This window comes from Aotus nancymaae, unplaced genomic scaffold, assembly GCF_030222135.1.
Source record: "Aotus nancymaae isolate 86718 unplaced genomic scaffold, 86718_ANA_hifiasm-v0.15.2.pri h1tg000010l, whole genome shotgun sequence".
Taxonomy (NCBI): domain Eukaryota; kingdom Metazoa; phylum Chordata; class Mammalia; order Primates; family Aotidae; genus Aotus; species Aotus nancymaae.
The window spans coordinates 79,390,304-79,416,704 of NW_026988421.1; the positions used below are offsets into that span (position 1 = coordinate 79,390,304).

The following is a 26,401-nucleotide window of genomic DNA, read 5'->3' on the forward strand; positions in this document are numbered from 1 at the left end:
GGCAACTTTCTTGGGGAGATGAAGAGACACAGGTCAGCCTCTGCTGGGACTCCACAGGTCTGGCTCCTGTGGCTGAGGATCAGGCAGGCTGCTCACTTGGGTGTGGGGGCGCAAGCCTGCCCCAGGCCACACCCAGCACCACACCTGCCTGCCGCCCCCTTGCCCTGGGGCTCTGCCTGGCTTTGGGTGTCTCCTGTGGCTCCCAGGCCCCACCCAGACACTGTCCAGGCTTGCACTGGGAAATTACGAAACTCACTGCCAGATATTTGGGCTGTGGCTGGCTATTACGCATATGGGAAATTCTTAGTTCCAGCCTGCGAAAGCCCCACTCAGTAAATACAGCTGTAGTATTGCACTGTTTTTACTAGGCCTTGATCACATCACAAAGAATGTGTCCCTTCACAAGCTTGTACACAATGGACACAATGGGGAGCTCAGCAAAGGACGCAGAGCGACAGCCACTGCCCTTCACTGGAATGGCCGTGTCTAGAAACCTCTTAATCACTCCTGAGAAGTAGGGATGGGTTCAGTGTACGAGAATAAGAAACAGAGGCTCCAGGGTTGAGACAGTTTGCCCAAACCACACCTCTTGTGGGAAGCACAGTTGCCATCCCCCAGGTCTCTTGGGCTTGTGGGTTCCTGCTCTCCCGTGGGCCTGCAGGAGATGCTGGCTGCCAAGAGAAGGAGGACTCCTCCGGAGCAGTGGTTAACTATTGCCACTCCAGGATTTGCCCACCCTGGGGTCCCTGCCAGGAATGTTTCCCCAGCGCCACCTTCCCCATGTCACCCCCCAACCGTCTCCTTCCCACCATTCAGCAAACACATCCTACCTCCAGGACCAGCCCCTTCATCCCAGGCAGGTCTCCCACGGGAATAATGCCCTGGGTGGGGCGTGGTTTGTTTTCCATCCAGTGCAAGCTTGGAGGTAACAGACAAGAATGTCCTGTGATGTGAAGTGCTCAGCATCCTGACCCCCGGTCCAGTGCCCTTTGGGGGCAGACCCCATAAGTGCCAAGGCAGGAGCAAAAGGCCTCAGCCTATTTCCATATAAATCATGAAGAAGAAAGTAACTAGAAATATAACCACAGTAGTTACTAGTTATTATTCATATGTGATCTTACTTATTCACAGGTGATCTTCATTCTTTTACTAATGCCTCTCAGGTTGGAAGTGTGAACCTGGGGTGACATTCTGAAATGAATGACACTAAAGCAAGATGCTTTAAGCCCTCTGTCACACCTGCATAAGGGCTGCTGGAGGGCACCTTCTCTGTGCGGCAGTGCCAGCGCTGGAAAAGTGCCCGCTGTTTAACCAGCTGGAGGAGGAGACGTTCAAAATGGCCGAGACGTCTCCTTCCTGGGGGAGTTAGGAGAAAACTCCGCCTCTCCAAGCTCTTGTGGTAGGACTGACGGCTGTCAGGTATACCCGCAGACATCCGGGGGCTTAACTGTCTCTATGTGATGCTGTGCTTCAGTGGTCACGTTCCATGTCGACTCATGTTCTGATCTGCACCTTGTTCCTTTTTTCTTAGAAAAGATAATCAGTAATAGTAATATAAATCTTAACGTTTTAGTTCTTTCTTGACAAGTATGGAAAAAGTGCTGATGCATTATGCTCCTTACCTTAATTTGGGTGCCAGAAATTCCTGAGCCCCACCTGAATGACACGTGATGTACTTGACCCTATCACTGCCACACCTTATCTACCTTGCCCCCAGTCTCCGACCACCAAGGCCACGCCCTACCTACCTTGCCCCCAGATTTGCAACTCAATAAAAGTGAGAACGTCCCGGCATTCTGGGTCACTGCTGGTCTCTGCGATCTGGGTAGCAGTGGACCCTGGGGCCCAAACTCTCTTTTCTCGATCTCTGTGTCTTGTGTCTTTTATTTCTACAATTTCTCATCTCCGCACCAGCTGGGAGCAGCTCACAGAATCCCGCAGGGCTGGAGCCTACAGTGCCCTTTGCTCTAAGCACACAGCATTCCCAGGCTGTTCCTGGAGGTGTGGGCTGGGGTTGGTAGGGATGAGCTGGGCCAGCTGCGTCAGGGGAGGCAGCCATGCCCGGGGCACAGAGCCACTGCCCGAAGCTGCCTCCAGAGCTGGGAGCTGTCCTGCCCATGGCTCTTGGAGATGCCCTTCAGAGAGGAAGATGGCAGCCATCTCCACGTCCTGAGACTAATGAAGGGCCCATTCCAGGCCTTTGGGTACCTGGGCTCACTAACCTCCTGGGAGCCCTGTCCTGTGGGCCAGGACCAAGGTGCCCTTGCTGGTGGCATTCTCAGGAGCTCAGCCTCTCCCCACACATGTGCATATAGAGGGGCGCCCACTGTCTAGGGACAGTGAGTCTGGGGGTGGGGGTGAGTCCCTTCCAGGAGGGTTTGGCCAAAGTCCAGTTGTGAAGGTGACTTGAGATGGGTTCCCTTGAAGGAGCCATAGTGTGGAGAGCCCCGGGTAAGATCCAGAGAGAAATGCCAGCCCTGAAACTGAGACATGATCCAGGGAGTGCTGCCGAGAGTGGCAGACACAGCCGCTGAGGCACATGGGGCACAGTGAAGCCTTAGGAGAGGGTGGCCTCTCTGTGGCTACTCCTGGCCTGTGCTCACACCCCCTCCTCAGGCCCGTCTCACCAGCTCTTGCAGCCCAGGATCCACATTTTTTCCAAATCTCCTTCCTTTCCTGGATTCTGGGATCTGCAGTGCCCCTCACCATTCCTTCTTGTCTCTCCTCTGCCTCCTGGAACCGTTCCCCAGGACTCTCTCCTGGGCCAGCCCTTCCCCTGTCTCCCCCTATCAATGGTTCTGAACCCCAGATGCCTTTGAGATCACCTGGGTGCACTTTAAATCCTTCCAGCCCAGAGCCCTGAGCCCTGAGGCTCCCACCTGCTCCTGTGGGACCCCTCAGCTCAGCTGATCATCTTACCATCATCCATCATATCCCCTGTCACCAAGGGCCTCTGGGATGTGTAGTCCCCATGCCCACCCTGGCACCCTTCACCCACCAACCTGTGCCCAAGTCCTGCTTTGACCCTGTTTCCCCTTCTGAGTGGTATTTCCTCACTCCAGGTAGGTGCTGGGGCAGCTGGCAGGCCTGGCTGTGAGCCTCTGTCCCATCCAAAGAGATCCTCCCCCCAGATTATCCAGTCAAGCTTGACCCCATGATGTCATCGAGTCTGGCCAGAAGAGGCCGTTGAAGCCACATGTCCCCCAAGCCCCACAGAGCTGCACCAGCTTTGGAGTGAGAGAGAGCCTGGGAGACTGAGCACGGAGTGCTGGGTCCCCATGGAAAAAAATCATTGTAACCCTCCCTTCCTCCCACTCTCGAGGGCCCTGCGGGGACACAAGGCACACGGAGGATGGCGGAAGAGGCACATGCCTGGGGTGCTTGGCACCAAGCCGGGGCTTATTTCTGTGGGTTCCGAAGATCCCCAGCCACATGTCACACTCCTGCCTCACAAAGTGACAGGCAGTCCTGTTCTGGACCCTGTGTTGAGTGTTAGATGCTGGCCATGGAGACCCCAGCTTTGCGGTGAGCACAGACTATCAACACAGTCCCGTCAATGCAGAGAGAAGAGTACAGGATGCCGTTTGGAGCACAAAGGCTATGGAGTAGTCTAGTCTGGGAGCTGGGTGTTGGAGGAGGCTGCTCTGAAAGAGGGACCTTCCATGGGGCCTGGAGATCACAATCCTAGGAGTTAGCCGGGTGGAGGTGGGGACCATGGGAGTGGGCATGATGGAAAGTGAAAGTGAGTAAGGGAGAACCTGAGGGCACTTCCGCACTGACAGGGCGAGTGCATGGGACAGGGTGAGTGTGCACTGGAATGGAGCGTGGGTGCAAAGGGCAAGGCATGCACGCACAGGAGGGAGTATGTGTTCACAAGGGTGGAGTACACAGCGCAGGGGTGGTGGAGTGTGTGCAGGAGGATGAAGCATATTTATGCGGGGCCAGGGCATATATGCATGGGGCGTGTGTACTTGGGGACTGAGCATGGTGTCCAGCCTGTTCCTCCTAAGTAGTAGACACCAACTGATTCCTCACTGAATAAATGTCAGCCAGAAGGAGAGGAGATGCACCCACAGGCTCATAGCAGGAGAGGCATGGCCCATTGGTGAGCATCCCCACAGGGGACAAGGAGGATAGAGGAAGAGGCGTGTGGGTGGGGTACTGGGTACCTAGCCAGGCTTTGTTCTGGTGAGTGAGCCCAAAGAGTCTGAGGTCAGCCTGAGGACACTGAGGAGGTGTGGACAGGCATGAGGAGAAAGACATGATTCAATGCATAGAAGCCCACAGCTGTGCACAGTTGGACTGGACGTGGGAGACCAGAGGAAGAATGAGGAAGGGATGGGATTGTAGTGGTCTGTGGGGAGCAGGAGGGATGGAGAGAAGCCAGCCTAACACAGGAGAGGTGGGAAAGGCAGAGGGATGCCTGAGTGGAGTAGGAGGGGCTAGGAGGGATCGGCGGCTTTTGGCTTCTGATTGGCAGTGGTATGGATGGAAGAGTGCACTCCTCAGAAAGAGCCGGTGGGCCAGTGCTGGAACGCTGAGTCTCCCCTCTGTGCTGGCTGCTGGCTGCACTCTGCCAGGGTCACATCCTCCCTCCCCAGGGTCTGAATTTTGCTCCTAAAGGGACCTTCCTCTGTGACTTTCCACTGAGGAATGCCCTGGAGATGCAGGAGCCCAGACAGTGCCTGGAGACTCCATCCCTCCCTGCCCAACTCAATGACTGGAGAGCTCACTGCCCCTGCCCATGTGGTGCTCACCGCACCTGCCTCAGCTGAGCAGATGCCAGCGCCTCACATGTGGCAACCTGGGCCCCTCTGGCTCCCTGTCCTCCTTCCCTCAACCCTCCCCAGCTTCCTAGGAGCACTTCCCAAGGGGGTCACTGCAATCATCATTGTCTCTGCATCTGGACCACTGGACCTCAGACATCCCAGGGAGCTGTTGAATAGGCAATTGGGAGAAACTCCTGGAACTCAAGAGGAGGATGGGGGTGGAGCCATGGCCTAGGGTGCCATCTCAGGGGTAATAATGAAGACACAGATATGCCTGAGAGCTGCCCAGAGAGAACCCAAGGCCATTCAAGGCAGAGAGCAGACAGTCAGGGAACCAGGGGAGCAGGAGAAAGGCAGGGCCAGGAGTTTGCAGGAGACAGAAGAGCGCAGGCTGTGTCCGACCAGTGGCTGATGAGATTCACGGACAGGGGCCACTGGGGGCCGCTGCAGGGTGTGGAGGCTTCTGGGGGTCAGTGGGTTGCCTTGGAGAGTAGGACCGAGGCAAACAGCTCCTGCAGGCAATAGGGGTCGGGGAGCAGGGGCGATGGCTGTAAGGGAAGAGGTGAGGGCCAGGGGACAACGAGGAAGCGCTCTGAGAGTTCTGGAGAGGAGAGTGTGAAGACACAGGAGAAACAGGGAAAAGGAGAGGGAGGGGCTTGGGAGCGAGGGCCCCACTGGAGACTGGACTTCAGTTGGGAAGGGAAACAAAGGCGAACGCCCTCTCTCAGGGTACTCAGAGGAAAGGTCAGGGAGCCAGGGCACGTGGGAGAAGAGCGGGTGTGCTTCCACCGTCCGGGTGGGGTGTTTGTTTAGCTGGAGGTGAGAGTCTAGGTCAGGTGTTGGGGAGGTGGTGAGGGCAGGAGCTGGGGAGGTTAGAATTAGTCATTGTGGTGTAAAAGGGAAATTAGCCTACGGGACCTGCTTTGAGCAACCCAGTACTCCAGAGCAGGTAAAGTGAAGGCTTCCCTACTCTCTGACATGGACTTGTTCTAACTCCCCTTGTATAGGCCCAAGAATGTGTCCTGCCATGTCCACAGGGGAAGGCCTTCACCCTGCTCAGCCTGCCTGTCAGAAATGTCCCCCAGCTCTCCTGGAGCCTCAGCGCCCTGACAGTGCCCCTCAGCAGACGGCTATTAGATTCCTACACTGGTGTTTGCTCTGTGGCTGGGCAAGTCAGCAAAATTAAACCTTATATGTGTGCATGTGTGTGTTTGCCTGTGTGTGTGTGTTCACATGCATGCATTTCTGGGTGAGTGTTTGCCTGTGTGTCAGTGTGCATGTGTGTGTGTATTATGCATATGTGTGTGTTTGCTGACCCGTGCCTTTGTGTTTGCGTGTGTGTATGTGTGTGTGTGTGTGAGCATTCATGTGTCAGCTCTGTTGTCTTTTCTTCAACTTGTGGCCGCTGAGGATGCAGGAGTGATCTGAGGATGTTGGGGTGAGTTGAGGATGCTGGAGTGATCTGAGGATGTTGGGGTGAGTTGAGGATGCAGGAGTGAGCTGAGGATGTTGGGGTGAGTTGATGCAGGAGTGAGCTGAGGATGTTGGGGTGAGCTGAGGATGCAGGAGTGAGCTGAGGATGCAGGAGTGAGCTGAAGATGCAGGAGTGAGCTGAAGATGTTGGGGTGAGCTGAGGATACTGGTGTGAGTTGAGGATGCAGGAGTGAGCTGAGGATGTTGGGGTGAGTTGATGCAGGAGTGAGCTGAGGATGTTGGGGTGAGTTGAGGATGCAGGAGTGAGCTGAGGATGTTGGGGTGAGCTGAGGATGCAGGAGTGAGCTGAGGATGTTGGGGTGAGCTGAGGATGCAGGAGTGAGCTGAGGATGTTGGGGTGAGTTGAGGATGCAGGAGTGAGCTGAGGATGTTGGGGTGAGCTGAGGATACTGGTGTGAGTTGAGGATGCAGGAGTGAGCTGAGGATGTTGGGGTGAGTTGAGGATGCAGGAGTGAGCTGAGGATGTTGAGGTGAGTTGAAGATGCTGGTGTGAGTTGAGGATGCAGGAGTGAGCTGAGGATGTGGGGGTGAGTTGAGGATGGTGGAGTGAACAGGATGCTGGAGTGAGCCGCGGATGCTGGGGTAAGCCGAGGATGCTGGAGTGAGCTAAGGATGCTGCGGTGAGCTGAGGATGTTAGAATGAACTGAGGATGCTGGAGTGAGCTGAGGATGCTGGAGTGAGCTGAGGATGGTGGAGTGAGCTGAGGATGCTGGGGTGAACTGAGGATGCTGGAGTGAGCCGAGGATGCTGGGGTGAGCTGAGGATGGTGGAGTGAGCTAAGGATGCTGCGGTGAGCTGAGGATGTTAGAATGAGCTGAGGATGCTGGAGTCAGCTGAGGATGCTGGAGTGAGCTGAGGATGGTGGAGTGAGCTGAGGATGCTGGGGTGAGCTGAGGACGCTGGGGTGAGCTGAGGATGGTGGAGTGAGCTAAGGATGCTGCGGTGAGCTGAGGATGTTAGAATGAGCTGAGGATGCTGGAGTGAGCTGAGGATGCTGGAGTGAGCTGAGGATACTGGAGTGAGCCGAGGATGCTGGAGTGAGCTGAGGATACTGGAGTGAGCTGAGGATACTGGAGTGAACTGAGGATGCTGGAGTGAGCTGAGGATGGTGGAGTGAACTGAGGATGCTGGAGTGAGCTGAGGATGCTGGAGTGAGCTGAGGATGGTGGAGTGAGCCAAGGATGCTGGGGTGAGCTGCAGATGTAGGAGTGAGCTGCCCTGCTAGACACTCCTTACCTGCAACTCGCACACAGCATTCTGTTTTTGGTTACCATCTCGGTCAGTGGTGCTGCAGAGCAGATGCTGCTCACATCTGTCTTTGGAGTTATTCCACTTTTTACCTTAAACTCTCTGGTTGTGTTTTTTTCTCATTAACACATTTTAAAACTTTGGTCCTTAAAGCTCTGCATTTGTCACAATGAGTTGTTCTTGTCATATAGTTTTATTCCTTTATTTTTTTGAACTTTTTACGCACCCTTATTTCAATATTCATTTGAGATCAGTCTACTCTAGTTACTTTCTGGGCCCTGAATCTCATTTCTTGTATCTGCTGCCTCTCTTTGGGGAGATACCTGGGAGTTTTTCTCTGAGCTCCTCTTCTGTAGGAAATGGTTTTCTATGAGAGTCCTGGTTCCCCTGGATGAGGAAGGTATCTCCCGGGGAGAGCTTCCTGTTTGGTGTTGTGGGAGCCTGGCAAGTTCTCTCAGTTGCAGATGGGCATCATGTTAGCTTCTCAGTTCAGAGTTTCTGCACCAGCTCACTGCAGACTTGGGGCCCTGGTTTCCCACAGGTGCCCAGGGCAGGCGACCCTCTTCTGTACTGGGTGCTGCTCCGTGGTATTTGTTTCGTGACTCTGTGAACATTGCTTTAAAATTGGTTTGTAACATTGGCTTAGTAAACAAATGTAACACATGTGTCTCATGGAACAATGGATTGGCATACCACCTCCTGCTCATCTTCAGCCCAGTCTCAGGGAGACCCCTGGGTCCCTGATGCCTGAGGCCACCAAGGCAGGAACACCCTGGAGGGACAGGAAATGGGAGCTGCCTCTCAGCTTCTGTGCCTGCTGTCTGCTGCACACCAGGGCAGAGCTTCTGCAGGCTTCTTTCCTTCCCATTTCTGAGACAGCCTGAGCTCGGGTCGCCCTCCCCTTCATGGAGTCCCAGCTGTCAAACCATCACCTCCAGGGCCATCTGCTCTCTCCCAGCTGTCAAACCATCACCTCCAGGGCCATCTGCTCTCTAAACAGGAGTTTTCCTCCTAGGATACCCCCACCCACCTACAGAAGCAAGGATATAGCAAAGGAAGGACCAGGATTTCTGGCTGCAATAATTGTATCTGTGAGTTTGAGACCTTCAGATTACCTTTGGTCTCATGAGCTGAACCGCTGGGCACTCTGGCCTGGATGTTCCTGAGCCTCAGAACCTCCACAGGGATCATGAGCAGGGAGTCACTGCCTCAGAACACTGAGGCACCCACATGGTCTACTGCGGCTCCTCAATCATCAGAGGAAACGATGAGATTCCAAGGTCCCTCCGATACTGCAGGCTGGCCTGAGCCGTGGGGCCCTGACCCAACATGGCATCAAATGCCTGGAGCTCATCCTACAGGAGCGGCCACTGAGGAGCCCCAGGTGTACTGCAGGGATGTACAGAATCTCATTCTCTCTGGACAGCTCTGGTCTCTGCAGAGACCAGCGTACCTATGGCCCCCAACCTACCCATAATGATGCAGTCCAGCCAGAACTGGGGTCTTTTGGCTTCAAATGTATTGGAATCTTTCCCCAGAGCCCCAATTTCTTCTAGAAATTACCACTTAGAGAGGGTAGTGACACAGATAAAGCCTGGCACACACTGAATTGTGTCTGCCCCAAATTTATGTATTAAAGTCGTAACTCCCATTTCCTCAGAATGCAGTTGTACTGAGGTTGGAGAGAATTTGTAAAGGTTAAATTAAACAAGGTCGTTAGGGTGGGCCCTAATCCAGTACAACTGTTGTCCTTATAGGAACAGCTCAGGCAACAGACATGCACAGAGGGAAAAGCATGGGAGGACGCAGGAGGAAGGCGGCCAGCAGCAAAACCCAATCCCATAAGACTCAGAGGCAAACGACCCTTCCCACACCTTGACCTTGGACTTGTAGCCTGCAGAAGGGAAAAAAATGTCTGTTTTTTGGTCACCCAGTGTGTGGAACTTTGTTCTGGCCGCCTAGTGGACAAATACAATGGCCTCGCTGTTAGCCGCCCACACCACGTTTCCTGCAGGGAAGGCATGGGACTCTCTCGTCCCCTCTGCCCAAGCCCAGCCCTGGTCTCTGAGCTGGCACAAGCTCACTGGGTAGGCTGCAGGCAGCAGACAGGAGTGGGGCCCTGATGGAAGGGTGGTGCTGGGCAGTGAGAGTGGGCAGAGGGACGCTCACTTGCTCATGTGGCTCAGCTTCGTGAAGGCCTCAGGAGCAGGAGTGAAGGAAGCAGAGCGACAGGGGCCACTCACGGAGAGACAGATGGGCAGGCTCCTCCACACGCTGGAGACAACATTGGGGGCACCTGCTCCACCCACAGCCACACACTCAAACTGCCCCACACCCCTGCTGGGCCCAGCAGCAGCTCTGTTTGTACAGTATGACCTTGGTGGTTAGATCAGGCAGGGACACCTTGACCAAGCCTAGAGGATCAGAATCTCTCCCCAGCAACATGGCCATGGGGTCATCTGAACAGAGGACGAGCAACCACAGAATGCAGTACTATTAACAGCCAAGTGCACAGAGAGGCAGAGGTGGGGTGGAGGGGGCAGGTGCGGAGGGAGGGGAGGGGCAGGGCTGAGGCTGCATGGCCCAGGAAGCGGGGGACCCTGAAGGAGATCCTAAGCAGAGTTCCTGTGGGCTTTCCAATGTCTGGTCCTGCTGAGGCCTGGCTGCCCTGTGATCATGAGCCGGCAACCTGCAGTCACTGCAGTCCTGTCCTTCTGGTCTCCTCTTGGGTCCTGCCTCTGCACAGCCTGCAGGCAGGCTCAAGCTGGGATCTGCCATATGGACCCTGAGGCAGGCTTTCTTACACTTTCCATGGAAACTCTCCGGCTGATAGAAGTGAACACCCCCAAGCTGGGGCCACATTCCCAAGTGGTCTGTGAAATTTTTGCAAGGTTGGTGGTTCATCTAAACATTTATAATTTAGAAATGGAACTCTTGATATTTAGGGAGAATTTTCAGATACTTTAAAAGGGCTCCTTCTCCAGGGTTGTGTCAAAGTCCAGTGTCCAATATCCCCCTGGTCAGCAGTCCTCTCAGCTTCCCCGATCACCCAGTGTCCAGCCTGCATGGGCCCTTCAGTCTCGGTGGCCATGGTGAGGTTGGGTCCCTGAGCCTGGTCACCATCTAGGGACCCGCTGGGAGTCCAGTGGTGTGCAGGCTCCATCTCTAACCTCCAACCTCTGCCTTCTCTCCCTCCTTCCTCACTCCCTCATTCACAGACACTAGGCGTCACCTCTCAGGAGTTTCCCTCTTCACACAAGATGGAAGAGAGTTTAACTTCAGGCCACTGTTTCCCACTGTGTCTTAGTTTATTTTGCCTGCTGTAAAGAAACTACCACAAACGGTATAATTTTTAAACAACAGGAATTTATTTTGAATGGTTTGGAGGCTGGGAAGCCCATATCAAGGCGAATTAGGTTTCCGGTGAGTCAGCTCTCTGGTTCATGTTAGCATCTTTTGGCCAACAATGTCTTCTCTGTCCTCCCATGGTGGAGGGGGCGAGGCAGCCCTCCGGGGCCTCTTCTATAAAGGCACTAATTCCATCCATGAGGCTCCACCCTGGTGACCTAATCACCTCCCCAAACCCCCACTTCCTCATATCATCTCTTGGGGGTTAGAATTTCAACATATGAATCTTGAGGGGACACTAACTTTCAGGTCACAGCATTTGGACTTATGCCATTGCCCCTGCCCTGCCCCTCTAATTCTTGGGCCTTCAGACTCAGACTGAGGCACACCACTGACATTCTTGCTTCTGTGGCTTGCAGATTGCAAACTGTGGTACTTCTCGGTCTCCATAACCACATGAGCCCATTCCTATAATAAAACTCCTCTCACATATACCTGTACATATCCTGTTGGTTCTATTTATCTGGGTAACCCTGACTAATACACACTGCAAGCACCTGTGCAATACCAAGGGCCTGGCCATCTGCTTGAAATGTAGAATAGAAAACACACACACACACACACACACACACACACACACACATACACACATACACACACACACACACACAGAGACAGAGAGAGAGAGAAAGAGAGTGAGGCCCTGCCCGGAGCCACCTACCCAGTGCCTATCCCCAGACCAATGCCCAGTCCCCTTTGCCTGTCTCTATCACAAGTGCTGCCAGCGTGTCTGACAAACTGCACTACAAAGTTACTGACATTGGCTTGGACACCTGGGGACAGGAGGCCCCGAACATTGCAGAGAATGAGATGCTGGGCTTGATGTCCATGCGGGAGCTGCAGTTGGCCTCCAAGCCACTAAAGGGCACGCACATGGCTGACTGCCTGCACAGGACCATGCAGACGGCCATCCACATTGAGATCCTCGTTGGCCTGGGGGCCCCAGCGGCAACATCTTCCCCACCCAGGACCATGCATTGGCTGCCACTGCCAAGGCTGACATTCCAGTATAGGCCTGGAAGGGCAGAAGAACAAGGAGTACCCGTGGTGCATCGAGCAGTCGCTAATTCAAGGATGGGCTTCTGAACGTGAATCTGGAGGATGAGGGTGACCTCACCAACCTCTTCCACACCAAGTACCCACAGCTCTTGCTGGGCATCTGAGGCACCTACGAGGAGACCATGGCTGGGGTCCACAGCCCACACAGGATGATGGTCGGTTGGATCCTGAAGGTGCCTGCCATCAACGTCAATGACTCTGTCACCAAGAGCAAGTTCAACAAGCTCTATGGCTGCTGGGAGGACCCCATAGATCGTATCAAGTGGGCCACAGAGGTGACGATTCCTGGCAAGGTAGCGGTGGTAGCAGGCTATGGCAATGTGGGCAAGGGCTGTGCCCAGGCCCTGCAGGGTTTCGAGGCCCATGTCATCATCACCAAGATCAACCCCATCAGCGCACTGCAGGCTGCCATAGAAGGCTACAAGGTGGCCACCGTGGACAAAGCCTGTCAGGAGGACAACATCTTTGTCACCAACACGGGCCGTGTCAACGTCATCCTTGGCTGGTGCTTAAAGCAGATGAAGGATGAGGCCATCGTGTGTAACACTGGACGCTTTGATCCTGTGTAACACTGGACACTGTGATGTGGAGATTGACGTCAAGAGGCTCAGTGAGAACACTGTGGAGAAGGTGACCATCAAGCCCCAGGTGGCCAGGTACTGGCTGAAGAACAGGCACCGCACCATCCTGCTGGCTGAGGGTTGGCTGGTCAGCCTGGGTTGTGCCATGGGCCACCCTGGCTTTGTGATGAGTGACTCCTTCATCCACCAGGTGATGGTGCAGGTTGAGCTGTGGACCCACCTAGACAAGTACCACACTGGAGTTCACGTCCTGCCCAAGAAGCTGGATGAGGCAGTGGCTGAAGCCCTCCTGGGCAAGGTGAATGTGAAATTGACCAAGCTGACTGAGAAGCAGGTCCAGTACCTGGGGCATGTCCCCTGATGGCCCCTTGAAGCCTGATCACTGCCACTACCGTGAGCCAGTCCTGTGTTTTACCTTCCAGCTGCTGTCCTTGTCCAGGCCCTGCCTCTTCTTCCAAAGAGCAAATGGCACCAACTTTGCAATTGTTTTATCAGTGTCCCTCATCTACTCCCCAGGGATGGTCACTCAGCTTTTGGCTTTGCTGCATCCCTCATGCTATTCCAAGTGTGTCTGGGGGACTGAGAGTTCCCTGCTCAAGCCCTGGTCATGGCGGAGGTACGCGGGAGACAGCTACAGGGAACCGGGAGCTGAGTGGTCTTGGAACTGCTTGCTAAGTCAGTCCTTCCTTAGCCTGGTAGTCGGCAGTGGAGTCACAAAGCCCATGTGCTTTACCATCTAGGCCTTCACCTGGCCTGCGGACTTACACCATGTGCTTGGTTTACAGGTTCAGCAGTTCTTCAGCCGCTGACAGATGAGAAGGAGCTATATCGAAGGGCAAGGAGGAGCTGTTGTTTGAATTTTCCTGAGAGCTTGTCTTAGTGCTGGGCCTTCTCCTTAACCTCGTAACAGTGAGGCTGGTACTTTCAGTCCCTGTTTTATAGGGGTTAGAGTAGACTGTTAAGGAGCAACCAAGAAAGAGCAGAGAAGTGACAGCAAGAGCTTGAGAGGGGCCAGATAATCATCAAACAGGCATAGATCGGCCACCACTTTGTAACAAGAGGGTTCCTATCACAACCCTGGTCAAAAAGACAATAATTTGTCTTATAATGTTGATAATGTTAAAAGAAAGCAGGAAGGTATGTAAATAAAAATCTCGATGCCAAAATAAAAATAGAAACAGAGAGAGAGAACACAAAACAGAATTAATATTTCAATAGATTACCTGACCATGTGTGAAAATTACCCAGCACAGCACAGACAGAAGCACTAGGCAGCACTCAAGACGTGGAGTTCCCTCTGCCCCTCTGTCTTCCTGTCTGTGCTGGGCCTACTCAGGACATCCTCGTGAGACATGGAGTTCCCTCTGCCCCTCTGTCTTCCTGTCCGTGCTGGGCTTACTCAGGACATCCTCGTGAGACATGGAGGGCCCTCCTGCCCCTCTGTCTTCCTCCACATGCTGGGCTTACTCAGGGAATCCTGGTGTTCACAGAAGGGGTCATGGGAACTGCGTGAAGACCACAGCTTTGTGTAGGCACATGAGCTTCAACACAGGTGTGTGGATGTGTGCTTGTCCATGTGTGCATGCAGAGGGGTCCTGCAGCCATCCGTGGTGTGAGTTTGAGGGAGGCTCCTGGCTTCAAAGAGCCCAGCCATTAGCCCTGGCTTGGAGAGTTGAGCTGAGGGATTGGAGGGAGGGGCTGTGCAGCAAGCTCAGTAGTAGCCCGGGCCAGCCAGGAGGACAGTCCACCCAACCATCAGTGGTGAGGGAGGCTCACTCCAGCCCAGAGCTGGGTCCAATGGCCAGCCAGGTGGAGGGCTTGCTTCAGGCTCCTGTGATGACCTGGCAGGAGGCTGGGGACATGTTCCAGGCTGTGAGCCTCTGTGGGAGGCAGGTGGACACTTCCCCCATATCCCCACTTCTGGCTGCAGGTTCTGCCCTTGAGGACAGAAACCCAGTGCCCGGTACACCTCTGCAGACAGCTGCTCTGCATTGACTACTGGTTATTCCACTTAAAGTTGTGAGATCTTCAGCAAGCTAGTATACATTCTCAGACCTGTGGTTTCCTAATCTATCAAATGTGAAGAAAGCACGCCAGGCTCACAAAGTGTGACTGAGTGTAAAGCAATTCACCCGTGGTGATCAGCAGCACACACCCAAGGAGGATAAAACAAAGCTGACACACCTCGCCAGTGTTCTGAGGCGACATCCCACATCCGAGGACCCAGGGTCTAGCACGGAGTAGAGGCTTAGTGTGCATCAAGGCCCCACTTGAGCTCTGGGAGCTCTGGCTGTGCCACTTTAATGATAAATGACCAGAGTGCTGCACTAAGGCAGCTTCATCATTCAGCCGCCATCTGGCAGGGCCTGCTGGTTCAGCTCCCGATCGCGGAAGGGCGCAACCTGGGGAAGTGCACGGGGCCCGGGGCTGCAGTCAGAAGACTCAGCTGCTAAAGCCCAGCCAGCCCCCCGACACTTCCACCCACCTCACGCCTCCACTCATGGAGGCTTGAGCCCCTGGTTGGGGGTGTGGGGTGGGGGATCTGAGGGTTCACCTTGTCATTAGGCAGCCCCTGCCCCAATCACCTCCATGCCTCCCTGCTGGGGCACTTGCGTTGACAGTTGAAGCTTCAGGACCCCAGGAAAAATGCCTTAATAACATTTTCCTGCAAATGGATAGCTATTTATTTTCCCATTGATTTGAAGTGCTTGCTGTAGCACATCCTGTGTGGGTCTGGTTCACTGTGGTGCTCCCCAGAGGACTCCTTAACAAAATAAACCTCCCACATGTACATTTTCCTCTGCAGTCTGTCTCTAAGCCTCTGTAAGAGGTTCAGCTAATACAGGTGTTCAGACCAGGTGTGCACATCTGCCTCCAAAAGTCCCACCAGGGTCTTCCATCAAAAAGGCTTTCCTAGTAGGCTGGGAAAACCAGTAGGAGATCTAAAGCTCCAGGATCCTTACCCTCAGTGATTGGCGCCCTAGCAGAGATGGGGTACTGTCCACAAATCTACCCCAACTCCTTCCTGGAAGCACAGTTACTAAATTGCGGCTCAGGGGGCTGTGTCTGAGTTCATGGCAGTGGCAGGTGCACATGCCTGTCACCCAGCCTAGCCCTGCTCCTTCTGTCTGACTGACTAGAAGGTGATCTCTAAAGAATGTTCTTGCCTAGCAGAGCTTTCCCCTGCATGTTGAGGCCCCTGAATGACCAATGGAGGCCTGCAGTGCCCCTGGGGACTTGGACCTTTCTGTGCCATCCCAGGGGTGAGAAGTGCCCTGGCTTCTTGTGAGCTTGGTCATTCCATGTGGGGTTACTCGTAATCTCATCTGCTCTGGCTTATTCCAGCTCTACAGGGGTGCTTCACATGACATCCAGTGGACTCTCAGAAATGTGTGTTCTCCTAGTTCTGGTCTACAATAAGGAATAAGCATTGCCTACTGTGTTCCCTTTTGTACACTTCTGTTTTAGGGCAGCTCTGAGGTTAGACTTGTTTTCTAAAAGTATGCTGCTCCCTTCGAGGAGGGGTCAGTGGAACAATGGCAGCCTGAGACTAGAAACAGCTAGTGGGTGCCCCTTGGGCATCAAAATAGTGAGTACATACCAACACTTCAAATAGATACTCTAGGAGAGCATGCTGAAACTCACCAGCGATGTGATGGGACCCACAGACGGCAGAGGAGAGGGAAGTCTGCCGAGCTGGGATCCCCATGGAATGAAAAGGGGCTCCCTAACACAGGGAAGAGGTGAGTGAATGAGAGAACCTCGAAATTTCACACCTCTGCCATAGGCCTTTGCAATTCACCTCCCAGGAGAGCCTCCTCATCGCCCCTGGGTCCCCAGATGAACACAGGGAGCCTGCTGGAGAGTGTGCAGAGGCAATGCTCAAGCCTACATGGATCCCACAGGCTTCTGAGCCCTGAGTAGCCTGGTGCCAGCTGCTGCCCCACCATGGAGGGGACCTGGGCACTTTTATGTGCCCCAAAGACAGATACCGCAGCTGCGGTAAAGAGGAGTGGGCAGACTACGCACTGCATGGCTTCCCTCTGCTGCTGCTCTCTGCCAAATGGGAGTTGCCTGCTTTGCTGACAGGCTGCCAGTGCCACTGCCCACCCCTGCCTCAGCACGACAGCCACAGCTCAGTGTTCCTCTGAGATCCCAACTCCCAGAGGCTGCCCATTAACCCTTTCCACCACAGCCTGGCCTCTGCTGCCCTAGGCCAGGGAGGGAGCAGGGAGGTCAGGCACCTTCCTGAGTTCCTAACAGCAAAATCCAGCTTTGGGAGAGAAGTGCCAGCGGGCCATGAGCCCAACAACTGCCATTGCTCATTGCCCCAGCTGAAGGGTCCTGCCCTCCTGAGTGAAAGGCGCACAGCATTGCCACCCTGCTATGGCTGAACATTGCAGCTGTGGCCTGGAGCCCTTCGGGAAGCCCAGCCCACACAGGCCTGTGATCTGTTAGGCCCCTGGGGACCAGCCTGCCCCTCCCTATCACAGCCAGCACCTGAACTCTGGGCTGGCTGGATCCAGGTCCAGTCCCATCAGGACTCCTACGTGCTATCTAGTGGGTCACTAAGAGGTGTGGGAGTTGGGGAATTACTTAGCCCAGTCCAACAGCGCTGACACTTGACCACTCTGTGGGCCTGAGGTTGGGCCCACCCAACCAGCCAGCACCACCATGATGACTCCCACCCACATGGCCAAGAGGCAGAGCCGCTCCCCCTGTCTCCATGAGGCAGCGGCATTACCACACTGGAGAACAGCCCAGCTATGCAACTGCCTGTGTTGGGCTGAGTGCAGAGGTCCCACTCTGAAGCCACTCCTGTGGAGAGGCACACAGGACAGGCAGTTTCCATGTGCCTCAGCCACTGTGGCTGGAGCCAGACCACGGTGTGCAACTGAACTGAGACACCAGCCCAGGAACAGGGGTGTGATAAGGAAGTTGCTTGCATTCCTGCCTGTCTAGGACATGGAGCCAGTGCAGCACCCCCATCCCGTCACAGAGACCTCTATGTATTTCATCAGGAGCTTCCCCAGCCACTCTCATAAGGACTGATGCCTGTGCTTATCACTGGAGGAATTTGTGGGAAAGCCAGGGGGTCCAGCTCTGCCCAGCTGCATCCTCCCTTCCACGCCTCCCAACCTACTCTGAGCAGGAAGCTCAGGGCCCCTGGCATTCCGCTGTCCAGCGCATCACCTGAAACAATAGAGAGCACCTCAGTGAGCAAAGGTCAAGTACACACCCATCAGTTTATGCCACAGCCAGCTCTTATTTGTGGGTGCCACCTACTGGCCTGCAGGTTGAACTGCACAGCCCACTAAAAAGTGCTGCAGGAGAAAAACGAGAACCCCTACCAACATACTCTGCAGTGACACCCTCAAGGTATGGGGGATAACAGAGAAAATATCCCACATAAATGAAAATAAATTCAAAAATAAGAAGTGTCATCTCCTCCCGATGAGAAGGAACCAGTGTAAAAATTCTGGCACCATGGAAGATCTGAATTGTGACAGCATCAAATAATCACACTAGCTCTCTAGCAATAAGCAAGCCCCAATCAACATGAAAACTCAAATATTGCAGAAAAAGAATTAAAAGTATGGATTGCAGGAAAGGCCAATGAGAGCCAAGAGAAAGTTGAAAACCAACACAAAGAAACCATGAAAACAAACCAGGAAATGAAGGAAGAGATAAATATCTTTAAAAAAAAAATAACAAAAAGAAAAGAACATCAAGAAATAAAAAATACAGTTAAGGAATTTCAAAATTCCTTATTGTTAAAAAGGAAATTCTTATTGTTAAAAGCTTTAATAATCCAAGTAGAAGAAGAAATTTTCAGATCCTGAAGATTGGTCTTTGAATTAACACAGTGAGACAAAAATAAAGAAAAAGTAATTTTAAAAAACAAACAAGGAAATATAGGATTATGTAAAATCACCAAACTTATAATTTATATACATTCCTGAGAGAGAAGAAGAAAAAGTAAGCAAATTGGGAAACATATATGGGAGAATAATTCAGGAAAATTTCCCTAGTCTTTCAAGATATAAGAAGCTCAGAATACACCTACAAGATATTATAGAAGATGAACATCATGAAGACATATAGTTATCAGATTATCCAAGGTCAGCAACAAGAAAAAATCTTAAAGGCGGCTAGAGAAAATGATCAAATTACCTATAAAGGAAAACCCATTAGACTAACAGCAGGCTTCTCAGCAGAAACCATACAAGATGGAAGAGATTGGGGTCCTATGTTTAGCCTCCTTAAGGGAAAAAATGCCAGCCAAGAATTTCATATCTCACTAAATCAAGCTTCATAAATGTAGGAGAAATAAAGTCTTTTCCAGACAAACAAGTGCTAAGAGAATTTGTCATCACTAGATTGGTCCTACAAGAAATGCTCAAAGGAATTCAGAACATGGAAATAAAAGGCATTACTCACCATCATGGAATGATACATAAGTACAAAGCTTAAAGATCTCATAAAGCAATTACAAAATTGAAACTCCAAAACGACGAGCTGACATTATAACATGAACAAAATCTCACATATCAATATTAACCTTGAATACAAATGACCTGAATCAGGGGTCCCGAAGCCCTAGGCCATAGACTGATACCAGTCTGCGACTGTTAGGAACCTCACCTCACAGCAAGGGTTGAGCAGTGGGCAAGTGTGCATTGTCGCCTGAGCTCTGCCTCCTGTCAGACCAGTAGCAGCATCAGATTCTCATAGGATAGTGAACCCTATTGTGAACTGCACATGCAAGGGATCTAGGTTACACGCTCCTTATAAGAATCTAATGCCAGATGATCTGAAGTGGATCGGTTTCATCCTGAAACCATTCCCTGCCATCAGTGAAAAAATTGTCTTCCATGAAACTGATGCCAAAAAGGCTGGGGACTGCTGGCCTAAATGATCTACTTAAAAATCAGAAAATTGGATATAAAACCAAGACCCAACCATGGCTGCATACAGGAGACCAATCTACTGGCTAAAAACAATTTCAGACTCAAAGTAAAATGGTAAAAAAGGTATATCATGCAAATGGAAAACAAAAGTAAGCAGGAGTAGTCATTCTCATATTATATAACACAGAATTTAAACCAACAACATTAAAAAAGAAAAAAAAACATTATTTAATGATAAGGCATTCAATACAACAAGATTTTACTGATTATACATGCTCCCAACAATGGAGCATTCAGATTCATAAAACAAATACTACTAGACCTAAGAAAACAGATTGATAGTAATACAGTGATAGTGGGGAACTTCAATATCCCACTGACATCACTAGGCAGACCATCCAGGCAGAAAATAACAAAGAAACTCTGGACTTAAACTGGATTACAGACCAAATGGACCTAAAAACATTTATAGAACATTCTACCAGCAACTGCAGAATACACATTCTTTTCACCTGTACATGAAACATTATCCAAAATTGACCATATGCTTGGTCATAAGAAAGGCTCAATGAAATAAAATAAACACTGAAATAATATCAAGTGTCTCCTCAAACCACTGTGAAATGAAATTAGAAATCAATACCAAGAGGAACACTCAAAACTGCTTAAGTACATGGACACTAAACAACTTCCTCCTGAATAACTCTTAAGTAAACAAGAAGTTATGGCAAAAATAAAAAAAATTATTGGAAATGAATGAAAATAGAGACATAAAATACCAAACCTCTGGGAAACAGCAAAAGCAGTACTAAGAGGAAAGCTTATAGCACTAAATGCCTGCGTCAAAAAGACAGAAAGATTTCAAATTAACAACCTAACATCACACTTGAATGAACTAGAAAAAACAGAACAAAACAAACTCAAAACTAGGAGAAGAAAGGAAATAACAAAAAAGAGCATAACTAAATGGGATTGAGATCATAAAAAGATACAAAGGATCGATAAAACAAAATGCTGGTTCATGAAGGGCTAAACAAAATTGACAGACTGCTAGCTAGATTAACCAAGACAAAACGGGAGAAGATTCAAATAAGGACAATCAGAAATGAGAAAGGCGACATTATAAATGATATACAGAAATACAAAAGACCATCAGAGACTACTATAAACACCTCCATGCATGCAAACTAGAAAACCCAGAGGAAACTGATAAATTCCTGGAAACACAAAACCTCCCAAGATTGAACCAGGAAGAAATAGAAATCCTGAGCAAACCAATGATGAGTAAGAAAACTGAATTAGTAATGAGAAACTTCGCAAAAACACACGCACAAAATTTCCCAGGAACAGGTCAATTCTGTTTTTACATCTACCAGATGTACAAAGGAGAGCTAGTATCAATCTTACTGAAACTATTCCAAAATATTGATGAGGATGCAGTATCAACCTGATACCAAAATCAGGCAAGGGCACATACACACACACACACAAAACAAAAAACTATAGGCCAATATCCCTTATGAACGCACATGCAAAAATCATCAAAAAATACTATTAAAACAGTGTGCATCCAGCAGTGCATCAAAAAGATAATTCATCCCAGTCAAGTGGGCTTTATTCCAGGGACACAAAGATGGTTTAAGATATGCAAATTAATAAACATGGTTCACAACATAAATAGAACTAAACAAAAATCATATGATCATCTCAATAGATGCAGAAGCAGCATTCAATAAAATACAACATTGCTTCATGATAAAAACCATCAATAAACTAGTCATCAAAAGAACATACCTCAAAATTGTAAGAGCCATATAAGACAAACCCAGACCCAGCATCATACTGAATGGGGAAAAGTTGAAAGCATTCTGCTTAAGGTCTGAAACAAGACAAGAATGCCCACTCTCACCAATCCTATTTGACATAGTACTGGAAGTCCTAGCTAAAGCAATCAGGTAAGAGAAAGAAATAGAAGGTATCCAAATTGGAAAAGAGGAAGTTAAATTATCTCTGTTTACTGATGCCATGATTGTATACCTAGAAACCCTAACAACCCTTCCAATAGACTCCTATAGATTTGATAAACAACTTTGGTAAAGTTTTATGAGATAAAAAATCATTGTACAAAGATTAGTAGCATTTCTATACACCAATAACATGTAAGCTAGAACCAAATTAAGAATTCAATCTCATTTACAATAGCCACATTAAAAAAATTACCTAGGAATACATTTAATTAAAGAGGTGAAAGATCTCCACAAGAGTACCTATGAAACGCTGATGAAAGAAATGATAGATGACACAAATGGAAAAACCTCTCATGCTCGCTCATGGATTAGAATAATTGATATTGTTAAAATGACCATATTGCAATTTACAGATACGACACAATTCTTGTCAAATTTTCAACATCATTATTCACAGAACTAGAAAAAACAATTCTAGAGTTTATATTAAACAAAATAAAGCCTAATTAGCCAAAGTAATTGTAAGCAAAAAGAACAAATCCAGAGGCATCACATTGCCTGACTTCAAACTATACTGTAAGACTATAGTAACTAAAACAACATGTACTAGCACAAAAAATGGACATGTAGATCAATGGAACAGAATAGAGAACCCCCAAAATCAAAGCTACAGACCTACAATCAACAGATGTTTGACAAAGTCAGCAAAAATAAACAACGAGGAAAGGACAGATAAATGGTGATGAAAAGAATTGACTAGCCACATGCATAAGAAAGAAACTGGACTCCTATCTCATTATGAACAAAAATTAATTCAAGATGGATTAAAGACCCAAATAAGACCTGAAACTACAAAAATCCTAGAAAAAAATCCTAGGAAAAATCTGGATATCAGCATAGGCAAATAATTTATGACAAAGACTGCAAAAGCAAGTGCAGCAAAAACAAAAATAGGCAAATAGAACTTAAACTGAAAAGCTTCTCTACAGCAAAAGAAATTATCAACAGAGTAAACAGACAATTTACAGAATGGGAGAAAATATTGGAAAATTATACTTCCAACAAAGAACTAATATACAGAATATATAAGGAAATCAAACAATTAAACAGAAAAACACAAGCAATCTTAATAAAAATTGAGGAAAGGATATGAATAGACGTTTCTCAAAGAAGAAATATAAGCAGCAAACACATGAAAAATTCCTCAACATCGCTAATTATCAGATAATAGCAAATTAGCACCACACTGAGATATCATTTTATACCAGTCAGAATGGTATTTTTAAAAAGCCAAAAAACAACAGATGTTGTTGTGGATGGAGAGAAAAGGAAATGTTCATTCACTGATGGTGGGAATGTAAATTAATTCAACATCTAAATGGACATCAGCATGGAGATTTCTCAAAGAACTAAAAACAGAACTACCATGTTACTCTGTAATCCAACTACTGGGTATCTATCCAAAGGAAAAGAAATCATTATATAAAAAAGACACCTGTACTCATACGTTTATCTCAGCACTATACGTAACAGCAAAGTCATGGAACCAATCAGTGCCCATCACAAGTTGACCAGATAAATAAAAAGTGGTATCTACACACATAGACACATAAAGATACCACAGTTTATTTATACATTTATATACACATAGACACCACATTTTATTTATTATGCAGCCCAAAAAATGAAATCATGTTATTTGCAGCAACTTGATGGAGGTGGAGGCCATTATTCTAAGTGAACTAACTCAGAAACAGAAAATCAAATACAGCAAGTTCTCGCTTATAAGTGGGAACTAAACAACGCGTACACATGGACATATGAATAGAAATAAGAGACACGGCGACTCCAAAAGGGGAGAGGGTGGGAAGGGGATGAGAGTTAAAAGACTATCTATTCGAAACAGCATTCAGCATCTGGGTGATGGGTATATTAGAAGTCCAATCTCCACCAGTACACAATATACCCATGTAAAAATCATGCACATGATCCCCCGAATCTAAAATTTAAAAAGACAGTCCACCTGCAACTCAGACCATTTGAGTGACCAAGGGCTGTGCCCCTTTTCTTCCTTCACTAGGATGAGGAACCCCTGATTGACGCCAAACCTGGGGGATCAACTCATTTGGAGAGGAGGAGGCAGGGCAGGAGTGGCCCATGGAAGCATGGCTGGCAAATTCCCTCTGCCTGTCCCTGCTGTCACTGTTCAACACAGAAAGCCTGGGAGGGTCCCCTCTAATGTCTTCTGAGCTCACCTTCTTAATCTATGACCTCCTCTCTTGAGGGATGAGGAAGGATGACAGGTCTTAGCTTGAGTTCATATTGGCTAAACTTCAAAGGCTCTTAATCCCCATTAACAAACAGGTATGTTGATTTCACCAGGATCTCATAAAGTTCTTCACGAAATTACATGTACATTTCATCCTATAGGGGTCTCAGAGTTGCAGGGATGGGAAGCAACATTTTCATGTTTCCACGTGGGTAACACAGAAGACATAAAATCTCTCCACACGTTCATGTTATTTCAACTCCCTTTCTGCCTAATGAAAGCTTCCATACACTTTTCCTGGTGTCATGAGTACAATGAACATTTTCTCCCTGAGTCTTGAGAGATACACAGTCCCAGGCACCTTGTAAGGCTGCCTTGGCTTCTCTGGGAACATTCATATATGGCTGTAGGCATCAGGCAGCTGACCAGGCAGTCTAGAGCCAGAGGGTGCACTGTCCCTTCCCACACCTGCAAGGGCATGCAACCCACCTCTCTGGACCCTGTCTTGTTGGGCCACACACAGGCCATTCACCTGGTGCCCTTGTCATAAATATCTTCACCTGTCCAGCAATGAGATGAGAACACTCAATTCTTTGTGAAAATCTCTATTTATAGAGGTGTTTTGTTTTGTGAAACAAAAACTCTGTAAAAAAACAATGCAAGACAAAAAAAATGATGAAGCCAGGCATCCCATTCCAGGAAGAATGTTGAGAAGTGAAGTGTGGAGGGGCGGCATGTTCTCTTGAGCACCCACGATTGCTCAGGGGATGAACCTCCACATGGGGAAAAACCAAATGACTGAGTCCCATCCACCATCCACCCTCAGGGGCTCTGTCACCCTCTTCCATTTCCTCAGCATTGACGTGGCTTATTTCTCTGGATGCCTCGTGCAGGGCATTGCATGCCTGGAATAGACTATCATAACCAGCTTGGGAGACAGATGTGCCGACACAGAGGGGAGAGGCTGGGGAAGCGCAGGGAGGCTCGCTTCCTATCATGGCAGCTGGCAGGACCCAGGTGCAGAGCCCAGGCTGGGCAGGACAGGAGGGTGTATGACAGAGAAGGGGGAGAAAGAGTAACTCCAGGATGAAGACATTGAAGGTCAAAGTCATATGACCTAGAGAAAGCTCCCAAAGCCCTACACACATATGCAAGCCATTCCACTGAAACCTTAAAAAAGAAAAATGGGAGTGGGGACAGTGTGGTTTCACTGTCAAATTAGTCAATACTGTTTAAAATCCAGACCTGGTATATTTTTAACTTGTACTTGTCTTTCAGAATTTCTATGGAAAAGCATAGATACTGCATTTCAGTAGATGGCAAAGTGGAGAGCTGTTTATTTACTCTCAAGATGGGTTAGGGATGACTGGACAACCGCAGCCATAGCCCCCCAGGGGTCTCCTCCTGATGTACTCAGGGGTCCCATGTGGGGTGTCCGTGGCCTGTGTGGGTGGCACCTTGGGTAGTCATGCAGCCCCCACGCTCACACGCTGGGCGGTAGGACACTGCCTGTTGACACTCATCTCTGTTGGGACTGTGGCTCCTTTTATGGGGACAAATGACTAAGGAGGGAAGTCTGTCTTTTCTAGTGAGATGAGGAGGATTCCCTGAAATTTGCCTGGTCTTGGGGACACTGTGGGGAATCTGGGAAGATAATTCACCTTTCCAGAAAGGGCCTCACCTCCTTCTGGTACACATTCAGAATATGAGTAGCCAAAAAATGGAAACCAGGGGAAAACAGGCGAGGAGTATAGGTAATGAGATATGCAAGTATTTTTCCTTTCAAAAAGCTATGGAGGGGCCGAGCGCGGTGGCTCATGCCTATAATCCCAACACTTTGGGAGGCCTAGGTGGGTGGGTGACCTGAGGTTCGAGACCAGCCTGACTAGCATGGTGAAACCCCATTTCTACTAAAAATACAAAAATTAGCTGGGCATTGTGGCAGGCGCCTGTAATCCCAACTACTCTGGAGGCTGACGTGGGAGAATTGCTTGAACCCGGGAGGCAGAAGTTGCAGTAAGCCAAGATCGTATCATTGCACTGGGTGACAGAGCAAGACTCTGTCTCAAAAAAAAAAAAAAAAGGAAAAGCTAGGGAGGGAGACACAGCATTAAATTCCTATTTCAAAGACTTTTTGGTGCTGGGCACGGTGGCTCATGCCTGTAATCCCAGAACTTTGGGAGGCCGAGGTAGGCAGATCATAAGGTCAAGAGATGGAGAGCATCGTCGCTAACATGGTGATACCCCTTCTTTCCTAAAAATATTTTTCAAAAAATTAGCTGGGAGTGCTAGCATGTGCCTCTCATCCCAGCTACTCAGGAGGCTGAGGCAGGAGAATCCCTTGAACCCGGGAGGCGGAGGTTGCAGTGAGCTGAGATTGTGCTACTGCGCTCCAGCCTGAGTGACAGAGCAAGACTCTGTCTCAAAAAAAAAAAAAAAAAAAGAGTTTTTGGGCTTTTTAAACAGAGAATTTGGCCTTAGACCTCATGTGTCCCACCCCTTGGTGACAGATGAAGTCAAGGCTGTTGGGAGTGGAATGCATCCATGCATGGAATCCCCACAGCACCAGGGTGCTGTATCCCACCAGGTGCAGTATAAATCCAGCTCTCTCAGAAGATAAGCTTCCTAGTGACAAACTCTTGGTTGATCAGCAAGAATTCAACTCCTTTGACTGACAAATGCAGATTTGATGTA

At 49.5% G+C, this 26,401-nt stretch overlaps 1 pseudogene; it reads left to right on the forward strand.

The window, feature by feature from the left end:
- The first annotated feature begins 11,652 nt into the window (after positions 1 to 11,652).
- LOC105731029 (adenosylhomocysteinase-like) lies at positions 11,653 to 13,300 on the forward strand (annotated as a pseudogene).
- Positions 13,301 to 26,401: the final 13,101 nt, after the last annotated feature.